The sequence below is a fragment of the Plecotus auritus genome (genome assembly GCF_963455305.1).
Source record: "Plecotus auritus genome assembly, chromosome: 10".
Lineage (NCBI taxonomy): Eukaryota > Metazoa > Chordata > Mammalia > Chiroptera > Vespertilionidae > Plecotus > Plecotus auritus.
Window position 1 is genome coordinate 31,476,618 of NC_137785.1, and position 14,440 is coordinate 31,491,057.

A 14,440-nucleotide genomic window follows, 5' to 3' on the forward strand; every position below is an offset into this window, starting at 1 on the left:
GAAACACTTATCCTCCTGTACGTGGATGGGTGTGCAAACTATACAGCATGGAATAGCTTTAAAGCACTTGGGCTGCTGTAGGGCACAGAAACTATACTGGCTCTCCAAAGGACATCTTCTCAAGCCACTTCTATGGTATCAAGACAAGTAGAACTCCTTCCCCTCCCCACTTGAAACCCACAGTCATATGTGACAGGGGCTGGTACTCAGGAGTGTTAATTCTTGTCGTCTTTTTTTGTCATCATCCTCTGAGGGATAGGAATGCCACGTCAGCCTTTCCTCCTAGAAGGATATGACAACCTGGAGCACTTGACATTGGCTTCCTTGGCTGGGACCAGGTCAGCCTTTTAGAGTTTTTCCATTTCATCAGGACCATGAGCGCTCCACTGGAGTCTGTAGCTCCCATAATCCCTTCCAGCTCCAAACCCCAGGCAAAGCCTCGATGCTCTTCTGGCTCTTCTTTTTTCTTCTTTGGTTTGCTCTCCTCTCCCTTATCTTCAGAATCAGAGTCAGCTCTGCCCTTGCCTCCCTCTGATTTATCTGTCTCTGTTTTCTGTGACTGTAAAAACTCAGCAGTGAGGTCAGGGCAATCCAAGTTCTCTTTGTGAGAATAAACAAGTCATCTTTTTTGTCAAAGAACAGTTTAGACAGCCCCGATGTTGGACTGCGTGACTTGGCAGCAGCCATGTTGGCTGCATGGCTTGCAGCTCCCCTGGGGGCCGCTATCTTGAAACAGCAAAGGCCAACCCCTCCCTTTGAATTAGCCAATCGTGAAAGACTGTGTGCCTGAGCTCCAATCAAGAGCAAAGGACAGGTCACGTGAGTAAGGGATTATAAAGCTGAGCAGACTGCCTGCTTGGTGTGCATGCCCTTCCAGATTATGTGTGTGCACCCTTCTATGTAGAAGTAAGGATGTTTGCCTTGCTGCCTGGCTCCTGAGTGTTCTCTATTCTACCAGAACCCCTGACTTGGGGGGCTCCCCTTATTTCTAACAAATTTGGGGGTGTATCCGGGATACCGTCTGTAGCCACAGGGTAAACGGACCCCTCTCCTGAGGCAGTGCACCCCGCCGCCAAGTTGCGGCAGCCTGGGTGAGGAGGGACAGCCATTACCCCTGGGTGGACTACGAGCTTGGGATTGAGAGTCAGCCAGCAACGCAGGAATGGCCCAAGCAAGACCCGCGGCAATCAGGTAACCTCATGCATGAGCCAAGGTAGGAAATGGACTGAGTACTACTTTGGTGACTGGGTGTCCTCGGAGGTCGGGCATATGTGACTGGGATGTGTCTTGGACATAAAGCAAGTGCGAAGTTCTGACCTGTGGTTCCGTTCTCCTGTGAGGGAAGCGGCCAGAGAGGGACGAAGCAGATCTCGGGGACTACGAGAAACCTCCATCAAGGGGGAGTTGAGTACATAGTCACAAGGGACCTGCCGAGGCTGGGAAACAGAAATTCTAGGCCTAGGGAATACATTCCCCCAAAATAGTCCATTGGGAGAATGCTGAGGTTCTGGGGAGGCAAGTTCCTGAACCAGGGACAGAGACATTGCTCTTGGTGTAAACTTTTAGTGTTGTGCACGGCTGTATGAGAGTGTGTGTTGATGTTTTATGTTTGTTTGTTTTGTTTGTTTAATTTGTTTACTTAGCTAGTGAAATTTCTGTCTATTTGTCTTAGATTAATTTAAAAGTGTAACATTTGTAAAGGTTTCAATCCAGGGGAGTTTAAAACAAAGGAAGATAACTGCTTGTGGTTAACAAACCATTATCTTCCCCACCTGAGGCAAAGTGGGAGGGGAAAGGAAGAAAAAAAAAACAACTGGAGGTTTCCAAGCGGCAGAACAGAAGGCGGTACTCGGGTGCTTGCCGAACTGGGAAGGGCGGAGAAATTTGCAAAACCCCGCCCAGCATCATGTCCATTAAACATCCAGTTGTCAGCGTTGGTATTAACTGGGATGGGACCAGAATGGAACCGGAACGGGGCCAGAACGGGACCGGGTCGGGAAGCGGGTGGCCGTCGCCTGCTTGTGACATAACAAGCCTGCGCAGGCCAGCCCAGGCAGGGAACTAAGTCTGACCTTAGGGGCACAGCAGCAAGAGAATGGGCGGTTCTTGAATGAGGATGTACTGCATTCCAAGGGTGGTCCTGGAGGCATAGGACTCCCAGCCAGATTACTGTGTCCTTTCTTTGAACAGAAAGGGCAATCATAGTTAACAGCATAATTCAAATAAAATGGTACTTTCACTTTGAGTTATCCCTGTTAGTAAAGGAAGAGAAGCCTAAAAGAGAACAAGGGTGGAGAGACAAATGGGATCCCTTGAATTGCCTCCCCCCTCCCGCCCCTCCCTCCCTATGCCACCAGAGACAATCTGAGGAAACATCCAAGATGACAATTTACAATCCCAGCCTCCCCCTCAGGCTCCAACTGGCCCTTTCGCCACCACACCACCAGAAACCAGCTTTTCTAGGCTGCAAAAGAAGTTGGAGCAGAAAGAAAGAAAGAAAGAAGAAAGAAAGAAAGAAGGAAGGAAGGGAGGGAGGGAGGGAGGGAGGGAGGGAGGGAGGGAGGGAGGGAGGGAGGGAGGGAGGGAGGGAGGGAGGGAGGAAGGAAGGAGGAAAAGAAGGAAAGAAAAGAGTTAAAGCCTCTACTGGAAGACCCACATAGTGTAGCTGGCCAATTAGATCAATTTCTAGGCCCACAAGTATATATGTGGACCGAATCAACGTCCATTTTGGGAATCCTATTCTCAGGAGAAGAGAGAGCAGTGATCTGAAAGTCGGCTATGGCTGTCTGGGAAAGGGAGCTCGTGGCTGGCCCTGGTGTGCTTCCAGCAGATGTAAGATTTCCAAACCCGAGAGCCTCTGTGGGAACTTAACAACATGGACCATAGAGGAGGGCACCTGAGAGACCTTAGGGAGCTAATCATTAAAGGAATTAGGGAAGCAGTTCCCGGTCTCAGAACTAAATAAAGCCTTTAATATTCAACAAGGCAAAGAAGGGTCTTCTGAATTTACCAAGACTAAAAAGTCAAATGAGAAAGTACTCTGGGCTGGACCCTGAGGACCTTTTGGGCCAAGAAATATTAAAAATTATACTTTGTCACCAATAGTTGGCCTGACATCTCAAGAAAGTGACCTAGGGAAGGGCTGGCCTGGAAGGCCAGAAACAGAAGCGGCAGTGTTAGAGAGTGGGAATTTTTGAGCACTACTGAGGCTGTGGACTATGCCCCAGATAGAGCTGTCAGTGCTGACACCAGGCCAGGCCTTGAGATACGGTCTCACGGCCCCTTCCCAGCACGTAGGCCTTCTTTCATAGAACACTGTCAGCTTTCTGAAGAACAGGATGACCCTGTAAATAACATGGTCATCAATGGCATGACCCTGACGTTGCTTGGGTTGCTTGCTCTGCAAAAACAGGATGTGGTTAATGTGCTTAAAAGTGGTCCAGCACAAAGGGTCAGTGCTGCTCTCTGGACTCCCTGCGGAGAAAGGCAGAGCAGTCGCCAGCCGGCTATTAAAGGCTCCCTAAATTTTAATTTGGTCTGGACTCCAGTGGTCGTTCACTCACGTTTGCTCCACAACAAGCAGCACTAACCTTAGATGATGTGTTTCTAAGGAAGAATGTAGCAGTTTATACATAATTTTCCAAAGTCTTTGGTAACTTAAAACTTTGGAGTTTGCTGAATTAAATAATAAAATTTATTAAATATATAGGTATTTTAAAATGAAACATTAATATAAGTTTGCCTCATATGAAAAATTTAGAGGATAGATATGAATCCATTAATTAAATATGTCTTGTACTTTATTTAAGATAGACCCTTAAAATATAAATGTATTACTAATCCGAGAAATGCTAAGTATTTAACTTGCCACCTAAAATTTGAGGCTTCTAAGAGTTAAAGTTCAAATTAAGTTGGGAGAATATTAAAACTGGTTTAAATTTAATTAATGTCTTTTAGAATAACTACAAAAAGTGTGTTGATAAATGTTAATCTAAGAAACGCTGGTTGTTTACTTTTTGGCAAATTATTGAAAAAAATTAAGGTTTCTAAGAATGAAGAATTCTAATACAAAAAAAAAAGAACTCTGTACAAATTGCTTATGATGTGACAGAAAGAAAGAATATCGGAATGGAGATGCTTAATGGAAGGACTGAGGCATGGTTATGCATTTTGAAGGAAAAAGAAGGTGGTTTCTAAAGGTGGTAATTTCTGGAAATTGTGAAAATGTTTTTGAAAGTTGTAAGAATGTCTGTGGAAATTATAAGAAGTTTATTAAAAAAAGAAATGTTAAAAGGAAATTTATTAAATGATACAGGTCAGTAAGCCAGGACAGAGCAGGGAAACTGAAATATTAAAACAGCAGTTTGCAACCATCTAGAAAGCTCTGTCTTCCCTAAACCAAGGACACTTAAGAGTCAATGATTTGAAGAGAAACCAAGATGGCGGCATAGGTAAACACCTAAACTGCCTCACACAACAATTTCAAAACTACAACTAAAAGACAAAACGTCTATCACCCAGAACCACAGGAAAGCTGGCTGAGTGCAAGTTCTACAACTAGAAGGAAAGAGAAAAGAGCGGTGAGATGTGCACAAGTGCTGAAAAGCTGAGGTACAGAGGCGCGAATCGGGCTGGCAGCAGGCGACTGGGTGCACTGCTTTTTTCAACCCGAAGGGAGACAAGCTCCTGATTACTCCGAACTCCAGTCTCTGGGGAGATGCTGGGGACCCAAACTCCTATGGGGAGAAGCTGGACTGTCTGCCATCGGGTCAGAAAGTGAGGATGACTTTCTTGCAGAGGTACGCCCAGCAATCATTGTTTACTGCACTGGGGCGCAGGACAAGGGGACTTGGAAATGCAGAGAAAGCTGACTGGCAGCCATCGCTGTTTGCCACGCCCTAGCCTGAGACCCCGCCCCGCACAATCTACAAACCCACCCAAGCTCCACACAGCAGCTTTTGCATATAAATGGCCTGCCCTATCGCAGCTTAACCTAGCAAACTGCAGCTCTGGTCAGACAGCTCCAAAACTTCCAAACCCCAAGCAAAGAGGAGAAAACTATAGTTCTCGCTGTAGCTCCTGCTGGGTGGCCTCAGACAGTAGCTGACCTGCACCCCATTGGAGATCCAGAAGCCAGTGTACCTAGTGGTCAGTGTGAGACAACACCAGATTTCAACTCCTTACATCCATAAGTGACACATTCAAGAGGCAGACTCAGTGAGCACCAAAGCCCCACTGAAACAAGTCCTGCCCCATAAGGGTGTCTCCAGCACAGCATTTCTTCCATTATAGGCACAGCAGGTCCTCACAGCCAATTGGCCTGGAGGTCAATTCCTCCCAGTGACACCAACAACAATCAAGACTTAACTACAACAAGGCTGTACACACAGTCCTCAAAGGGGTGCACCAAGAGTGTCCACCTCAGGTAACTGGGAGGCAGACCCACTGGGCCATATAGGACACCTAGCACACAAAGCCACCCTACCAACTCAGGGAAGCAACGAAAATGCGGAGACAAAGAAACAGATCACAAACGAAAGAAATGGAGGAAAACAAATGACTGGATATAGAGTTCAAAACCACGATTATAAGGTTTTTCAAGAATTTCCTAGAAAAGGCTGATAAATTTAATGAGACCCTCAAGAATATGAAAAAGGACCAACTAGAAATTAAACATACACTGACTGAAATAAAAAATATTATACAGAGACCCAACAGCAGACTAGAGGAACGCAAGAATCAAGTCAAAGATTTGAAATACAAAGAAGCAAGAAATACTCAACTGGGAAAGCAAAAAGAAAAAAGAATCTAAAAATTTGAAGATAGTGTAAGAAGCCTCTGGGACAACTTCAAGCGTACCAACATCAGAATTATGGGGGTGCCAGAAGAAGAGAGAGAGCAAGATACTGAAAACCTATTTGAAGAAATAATGACCAAAAACTTCCCCCACCTGGTGAAAGAAATAGACATACAAGTCCAGGAAGCGCACAGAACCCCTAACAAAAGGAATCCAAAGGGGACCACACCAAGACACATCATAATTAAAATGCCAAGAGCAAAAGACAAAGAGAGAATATTAAAAGCAGCAAGAGAAAAACAGTTAGTTACCTACAAGGGCGTACCCATACGATTGTCAGCTGATTTCTCAACAGAAACTATGCAGGCCAGACGGGAGTGGCAAGAAATATTCAAAGTGATGAACAGCAAGAACCTACAACCAAGATTACTCTACCCAGAAAAATTATCATTCAGAATTGAAGGTCAGATAAAGAGCTTCACAGATAAGAAAAAGCTAAAGGAGTTCATCACCACTAAACCAGTATTATATGAAATGCTGAAAGGTATTCTGTAAGAAGAGGAAGAAGAAGAAAAAAGTAAAGATAAAAATTATGAACAACAAATACATATCTATCAACAAGTGAATCTAAAAATCAAGTGAATTAAAAATCTGAGGAACAGAATAAACTGGTGAATATAATAGAATCAGGGGCATAGAATGGGAGTGGATTGATAATTCTCAGGGGGAAAGGGGTGTGGGGGTACGGGAAGAGACTGGACAAAAATCGTACACCTATGGATGAGGACAGTGGGGGTGAAAGTAAGGGCAGAGGGTGGGGTGGGAACCGGGTGGAGGGGAGCTGTGGGGAGAAAAAGGAGAAACAATTGTAATAATCTGAACAATAAAGATTTATTAAATTAAAAAAAAAAAAAAAAGAGTCAATGATTTGCATTTTTCCTCCCTAAACAGAGGGTAAATAGCTTATACCAAAGTACTCAGGAAGACTGATGGGAGAAATCCTATTAGTGTCATTTGTTGTCCACACCCAAGGACAAATGAAGTTAGAAAATACACCTTATTTTGGTTAGTTCTTTTCTAGTAAAATAATTATGTTATATTTATCAGGTATTTAATAAAAAGATCATCTTTTAATCATAGGAACTGAAGTTTGCTGGCCTATGTTCCTGTCTAATACACTTTAATATATAATCTTTTGGTAAAATCAAGTTTGACAACCTTCCTAGGGTTTGAATTTTAAGAAAAGTTTTTTACCTAGAGTTGGCTGTAGGTGATTCCAATAGGCCCTGGAATGTCTCAAGATCTTCCTACAATGGAAACTAGAGACCAATTTCTTAAGAACTGTGTACTGGGTATCTCTTCTACTTTAATCTCTCTCAGGTTAGAAGGCCTCCTGACCCAAGGCCCCCTTGAGTTTCCGGTTCATCGCCATCAACCGGAAGACTACGTTTGTTCTAATCAAGATTTGGAAGGGAAGCAAGTTGGAACCCTCCTGGGAAGGACCTTACCTGTCTTGCTTACTACAGAGACTGCTGTTTGGACTGCAGAGCGAGGTTGGACCCATGTCACATGGGTTAAGGGTGGACACATCTCAACTTGAACAGCCATACCAGGACATATCCCCTTGAAAGTGATGCTAAAACCTGTGAGCTGTCTTAATAACCATCATGTACTGGGCTCTATTTGCTTAAGGAATCTGGCAAATTGCAGGGGCTTACAATGTGGGCTGGAGAGATGTGTACAATCTGGATCATGCTTACTCAATTAAGTTATCGGTTATAGATAACTTGAATGACTTAGATATTTTAGCCTTTAAGTCAAAAGATTGGCTAGGACTAGATTTAGGAGTAGATGTCACAGGACAAGATCCCCTAGGCCCTGCCACCACCATGCAAATAGAAGTAGGATATAAGGAAACGAATGCCTGGGTGGAATGGATTAAATATTCTGTACACGCCCTGAATAAAAGTGACTGTTACACTTGCGTGGCAGGAAGGCTAGAGGCCCAAGTGGTCCCATTCCCATTTGGATGGACCTCAGACAGTAATGGGATGGAATGTGTGCTTGCCTTTTACCAGGAGGAAACCGCCTGGGGAAACGCTTCCTGTAAGACTCTTGCCCTGTTGTTCCCATCCAACAGAGATAAAGAGCTAGGACAACAATCGGGCCCGTCCTCCGATGTAAACTATACCTCCTGCCTCTCACGGAGGGGAACAGTGCTCAGAGTTTATGAGGAATGTATCCGGATGTGTAAATGGCCGAGTGTCCTCAGAAGCCCATCGTGCTGCACTGTCGGTATCCCGTGCTGATGTCTGGTGGTGTCATGGGGGACCCTGACTTGTGGCCTTGCCCAGAAAATGGAGTGGACCTTGTGCTCTGATACAATTGGCTATCCCTTTCACACTGGCATATCATAAACCCTTTTCAATGGACAGACAGACTAGGAAGAGGAAAGAGAGTCTAGGGGGCTCCTTTGATCCCCATATACACACATTGGGGTTCCAGGAGGAGTGCCAAGGAGTTTAAGGCTAGAAATCAGATTGCTTCAGGATTTGAGTCTGTCCTGTGCTGGTGGCCCACTGTGAACAAGAATGTGGTGGATTAGTTATATTTTCTAGAACCAGCAAAGGCTCGTTAACTACACTTGAGATGCAGTTTGAGGGATAGTGAACAGCTAGATGCCAGCATCAGGGTGCCCTGGGAGAACAGGAAGAAGAAGGAGGAAGATGTGTAATGTTGGGGCCAGTGCTGTACATTCATCCCTGACAACACAGGGACGGACTGTCACTGAGCCTAAGGCACTGGCAGCTTTAGTGACGAGTGAGCTGGAGCCTGGGACCGAGGGTCCTTTCTCTGATGCACTAGAGCGATGGTTGGAAAGTGGAAGGAGCGATGGTGTCCACTTCATTCCTTTGATTAGGAGTTACAGTGATGGGATGTTACATCATCCCATGTCTTATCCAAGGGTTAATTGAAACCTCATTGACCAAACAGCAAATTAGTCTTCCCTAGACACTGCAGAGCATGAAAGTCAATGAATGTCAGAGTTTAAATAAAGAAAAGTGGGGAATTCTGAGAATAAACAAGTCATCTTTTCTGTCAAAGAACAGTTTAGACAGCTCCCATGTTGGAGTGCGTGAATTGGCCGCAGCCATGTTGGCTGCATGGCTTGCAGCTCCCCTGGGGGCTGCCATCTTGAAACAGCAAAGGCCAACCCCTCCCTTTGAATTAGCCAATCGTGAAAGACTGTGCACCTGAGCTCCAATCAAGAGCAAAGGACAGGTCACGTGAGTAAGGGATTATAAAGCTGAGCAGACTGCCTGCTTGGTGTGCATGCCCTTCCAGACCATGTGTGTACACCCTTCTATGTAGAAGTAACGATGTTTGCCTTGCTGCCTGGCTCCTGAGTGTTTTGTATTCTACCAGGACCCCTGACTTGGGGGGCTCGCCTTATTTCTAACATCTTCTGGCTCCCACGTGTTGTCCTCATCTGAGAACCCCTTCCATGTGAGGAGGTACTCCACTTTGCCCTTTACCACTCCACGGTTGAGAACTTTTTCCACCACGTATTCCTCTTCCTTCTCTTCCAGCACCTCCTCCACTTTCTTCTTGTTTTGTTTTTTCCCCAAAGTGCCGCCAGTTTTCTGGTATAAAGGGTAACACTGCTCAGAGCAGCGCCCAAGAGAACGAGAGGAATCAGTGCTGCGCTACTGGCGCCTCACATGGGGGAGAGGGGAGGGGCCAAGGAGTGGCGCCCAGAAAAGCAGCAGGTGGGGGCCGCAGTCAGCCCTCACTGCAGTGGCTACCGCATGCCCAAGCCAACGGCCTCTCCTCAGCCAAACAAGAGCCTCTCACTCTGTGCTGCCCGCCGCCCGCACTGCCAAGACTCATCCTTATACACCCACAACTTCTCATGGCTTCTCCATCTAATCTAAGACCTGGCATCCTAGGAGGTCTAGTTCCAGGCAGAGGGGCTCGGACCCAACACCTATAACTAGTGAGCAGTGGATAAAGAAGGAATTTGGACTAAGTTCCCAACAGTTAGTACAGTGGGCAGGGTTCGAGAAGGGACCTGCCCTGGTGTAGTCGGGAAGAATTCAGAAGAATATATGGACTCAGAGCAAGTCAGAGCAGCAGCGCTGTGCAGAGCTCCTGCTGTCTCTGACGCCTACTTTCTGAGACAACTTCATTAATATTTTGTATGTTTCCTTTCTGTCTTTTTACTGGGCATATTTTTATATATTTCTGATTATATCATGTGAAAATTTGTGTGCTGCCCATTTTTTGCAAACGACTTGTACTAGAATTACCCTGGAATGAGCAGCTATATTTGCTTTATCCACTTTTTGCCCTCAAAAGTATCCAAGGAGGCAACCCCCACAGTACAGAGGGCAGAATAGATGCCAAAACTAAGGTTTTATTTCTCAGTTCACCTATGCTCAGAAAGAGCTGTGTGGTTAGTCTCCATGTCACCTCTCCCCTTCCCACTGCCTGGAACAGAGATGTTGTGGGTAGCATCTTAGATCACGCAGGCCAGGCACTTCCTATGGATGGCAGGGCCATAGATAGAAGCATCTTGGGATCTCTGATACTATGACACCTCCATACCAATGTCATGAAGCCCTGTGTAGTTTATATTTGGTCTATTGGCAAGAGAGAAATGAAGTTCCATTTTGTTATATTGAGTTCTATTACAGAGGTCATATCCTACCTAATCTATATCCTATCCAAGTGCTCATAATATATTAGCAATTTCTCATCTTTCTAAAATCTCCATAGAAATAGTCTTAATGTGTTCATAATATTATATCCTCTGAAGATATGATTATTTTATTCACTAATGCATTCATTCCTTTATTCAACGTACATTTGTTAGATATATGGGTGAGTGATAGGGATGCAATGGTGAACAAAATTGCTCTTGAGGAGCTTACATCCTAGTGAAGAAAGACAGGCGATAAGCAAGAAAACAAACAAAAAAACCCCACAACATAATACTTTTCTATTTTCAGATATAGCATGTTCCAAAATGTGTGGCAGAGACTGGCTAATTGCTCACCAAAACTGCTTCCTTTGCTCCTTTGTACACAGCTGGACTATATTTCCCATCCTAACCTTGCAATCAGGTATGTGGGCCAAGTGAGCAGATGTGTTGTATCCAACTTCCAGGTGATTCAAAAAGCCCTCACCTCTTTCTTCATCCACTGATGGAGAAGACTGAGGGGTGTAGAAAGGAAACTAAAGGAGCCCAGAGCTGCTAGATGGAAAGAGCATCAGGGCAGCCCTAACCGGTTTGGCTCAGTGGATAGAGCGTCGGCCTGCGGACTGAAGGGTCCTGGGTTCGATTCCAGTCAAGGGCATGTACCTTGGTTGTGGGCACATCCCCACTAGGGGGCGTGCAGGAGGCAGCTGATTGATGTTTCTCTCTCATCAATGTTTCTAACTCTCTATCCCTCTCCCTTCCTCTCTGTAAAAAATCAATAAAATGTATTTAAAAAAAAAAAAAGAAAGAAAGAGCATCAGGGCAAAGCCACCCTATTCACTGCATTGCATATGAAGTGAAGGAAAAATAGATTGTATTGCAGATGAAAAAGGGTGCTATAGCCCTAGCCGGTTTGGCTCAGCAGATAGAGCATCGGACTGCAGACTGAAGGGTCCCGGGTTGCATTCCAGTCAAGGGCACATGCCTGGGTTGCGGGTTTGGTTCCCAGTAGGGGGTGTGCAGGAGGCAGCCCATCAGTAATTCTCTCCCATCATTGATGTTTCTATCTCTCTCTCCCTCTTCCTTCCTCTCTGAAATCAATAAAAAATATATTTTTAAAAAGTTATAGGGCTGGAGCATAACTACCCACCATGACCTACCCAGTTAGGAATCTATGATTTATTATAGCACCCTTTAAAAAATATTTTATTGATTTTAGAGAGTAAGGAAGAGGGAGAGAGAGATGGAAATATCAGTGAAGAGAGAGAATCATTGATCTGCTGCCGCCAGCACCAGGGATTGAGCTTGCAACCGGGCATGTACCCTGACCAGGAATTTAGCCATGACCTCCTGGTTCATAGGTTGACGCTCAACCACTGAGTCACACCAGCTGGACCCTATCACTTTTTTAAAAATTTAAATTCTTTATTGTTTAAAGTATTGCATATGTCTCCCCCCGCCCCATTGACCTCTCCCTGGCCATTCCCAACCCCCAGCACATGCCCTTACCCCCCTACTGTCTGTGTCCATGGTTTATGCTTATATGCATGCATACAAGTCCTTGGTTGATCTCTTACCCCCTCCCTCCCCACCCTATAACTTCTTTAGTGAAAGGTTTTAAGCAAGCCCTGTCCATTGTTCTTGTGCATCTAGGTTAACACACTATTGAAATACCAAAAGTAATATCCCTTGAAGGCATAATCACTCTCAAGAGAACACATAATTTTAATTATCCTGTAATCCAAACCCTGCCTCACTTTCTCCCACCTTTATGTAATCTTCCTTACATAATTTCAAATACTGCAAAACTGTTATTCTCCAAAGTATTTGAGATCTTGCTTCTAGTCATGTCATCAGTTTGGTTCAAATAAATTAAAAAATGGGCAAAGGTCCTAAATAGACACTTCTTCTACAGATGGCCAAGAGACATGAAAAAATGCTCAAGGTCACTAATCATCTGAGAGATGAAAATCAAAATGACAATGAGGTACCATCTCACACCTGTCAGTATGGCTATCATCAACAAATCAACAATGACAAGTGCTGGTGAGGATGTGGAGAAAAGAGAACCTTAGAATACTGCTGGTGGGAATGCAAACTGGTGTAACCATTATGGAAAACAGTATGGAGTTTCCTCCAAAAATTAAATATGGATCTGCTATTTGATCCAGTGATCCCACTACTAGGAATGTATCCTAAGAAACCTGAAGCTCCAATCAGAAAACATGTATGCACCCCTATGTTCACAGCGGCACAATTTACAATAGCTAAGATCTAGAAACAGCCCAAGTGCCCATCAGTAGATGAGTAGATAAAAAAAAGCTGTGGTACGGAATACTATGCAGCAGTAAAAAAGAAGAATCTCTTACCCTTTGAGACAGCATGGAGGGACCTGGAGAGTATCATGCTAAGTGAAATAAGTCAGTCAGAGAAAGACAAGTATCACATGATCTCACTCATAAGTGGAATCTAAGTAACAAACTGATAAACGGAGTGGATCCAGAGACATGGAAGCATGGAACAGAGTGGGGAATTTCAGAGGGAAGGCAGAGGAAGGTGGGTGAGAGGGAGGTACTCAACCAAAGATCTTGAATGCGCATAACCCATGGACACAGACAATAGGGTGCTGAAGGCCTGAGTGGGGAGGGGGGCAATGGGAGCAGGCTGGAGGAGGTCAATGGGGGACAAGGGGGGACATGTGTAATACTTTCAACAATAAAGAATTATTTTTTAAAAATTCTCTACAGGTTTGGACATTTCTTACATTGACATTTACTTAGCATAGTTGACAGGATTCTAAAAAAGCTCACCCTGCAGACCCTGACCTGATGCTAAGTACAAGCAAGGGCCCATTGTCCCCACCAGCTCCCTGCTTCACGTCAGGTGAACTTGAGTTTCTCTCAGAATTTTGGGCCTCCTTGCTTTAAGTAGCAGGCCATAAGTTTATTTGACCTGTTCTTAGAAAATCCTTGAGAAGGGTTGAAACCATGGGGGAGAGGGGGTAAAAGTGGGTTGCTGCTTTTAATTTCAGGTTTTTTAATTGTATTGCTTACTGATAGTCTGAACAAAATCTTTGCCACTTAAATGAAAGACTGAACACTCTTCAACTCAAAAAGAGAAAGGATACTTGCTTCCCCAACCTGGGATGAAAATAGTTGTAGATCCCTGAATTCAATGAGTTGGATATGGATGCAGGGCAGGAATGCAGCCAGCCCCAGCGAAGCCAGCCCTAGGGAGGAGTACAAGGCTCCCTACAATGGGTTTACCCCAAGAGAGGGACCTGAAAGAGAGGCCTGTGCCTTAGAAAATGTAGTTTGAGCCGAGTCTGTCTTTAAGCTCTCAACATTCCTTGCTCGGGTATTCTAGGTGACTAAGAATTTTTGTGGGGTTGCCTAAGGAAAAATTTCCTTTAGGGCATGAAGCAGTTCTATAGGGATATCCACCACATTTGGCTCATCTAGAGATGTGTAAATAAAGACTGGTTTTCCCTAGAAGTTTGTTTAGACTCTGCAGATCTCAAAATTAACATTAAATTGTGCTTCCAAGGCCAACAGCCCCAGGACAGTCAGCCTCCCATTAATACTAAAATGGCCAGGATGAGGATCCTTCTAAATTAATCTTTTTGTGTGCACAATCAATAAAAGCTGACTATAAAATTAGGCAGAATGAATGGAAAACCTATTTAATTGGTCTCTCAAAGCTTCAAAAAGAGGATTTTGATAAATATATCAATCTATGACGTTATTTAGATGTCAACTAAATTCTTTGAGGTATTAAAAATGGTTGCTCGCCTGGCCTGCATGGAACCAAAAGGTCATGGTTCAATTCCTGTCAGGGCACATGCCTGAGTTACCTGCTTGATCCCCAGTAGGGGGCTAGCAGGGGACTGCAGATCAGTGATTCTCATCATTGCTGTTTCTATCTCTCTCTCCCTCTCCCTT

At 44.5% G+C, this 14,440-nt stretch overlaps 1 pseudogene across 1 annotated transcript; it reads right to left on the minus strand.

Annotated features, from left to right (window-relative positions):
* Window positions 1–215: 215 nt before the first annotated feature.
* LOC308235971 (chromobox protein homolog 1-like) lies at window positions 216–9,608 on the minus strand (annotated as a pseudogene). Its single transcript has 3 exons — window positions 9,604–9,608; window positions 9,259–9,459; window positions 216–598 (listed from the first exon to the last, which is right to left on the minus strand). The product of its transcript is annotated as a chromobox protein homolog 1-like (transcript).
* Between the last annotated feature and the right edge of the window lie 4,832 nt (window positions 9,609–14,440).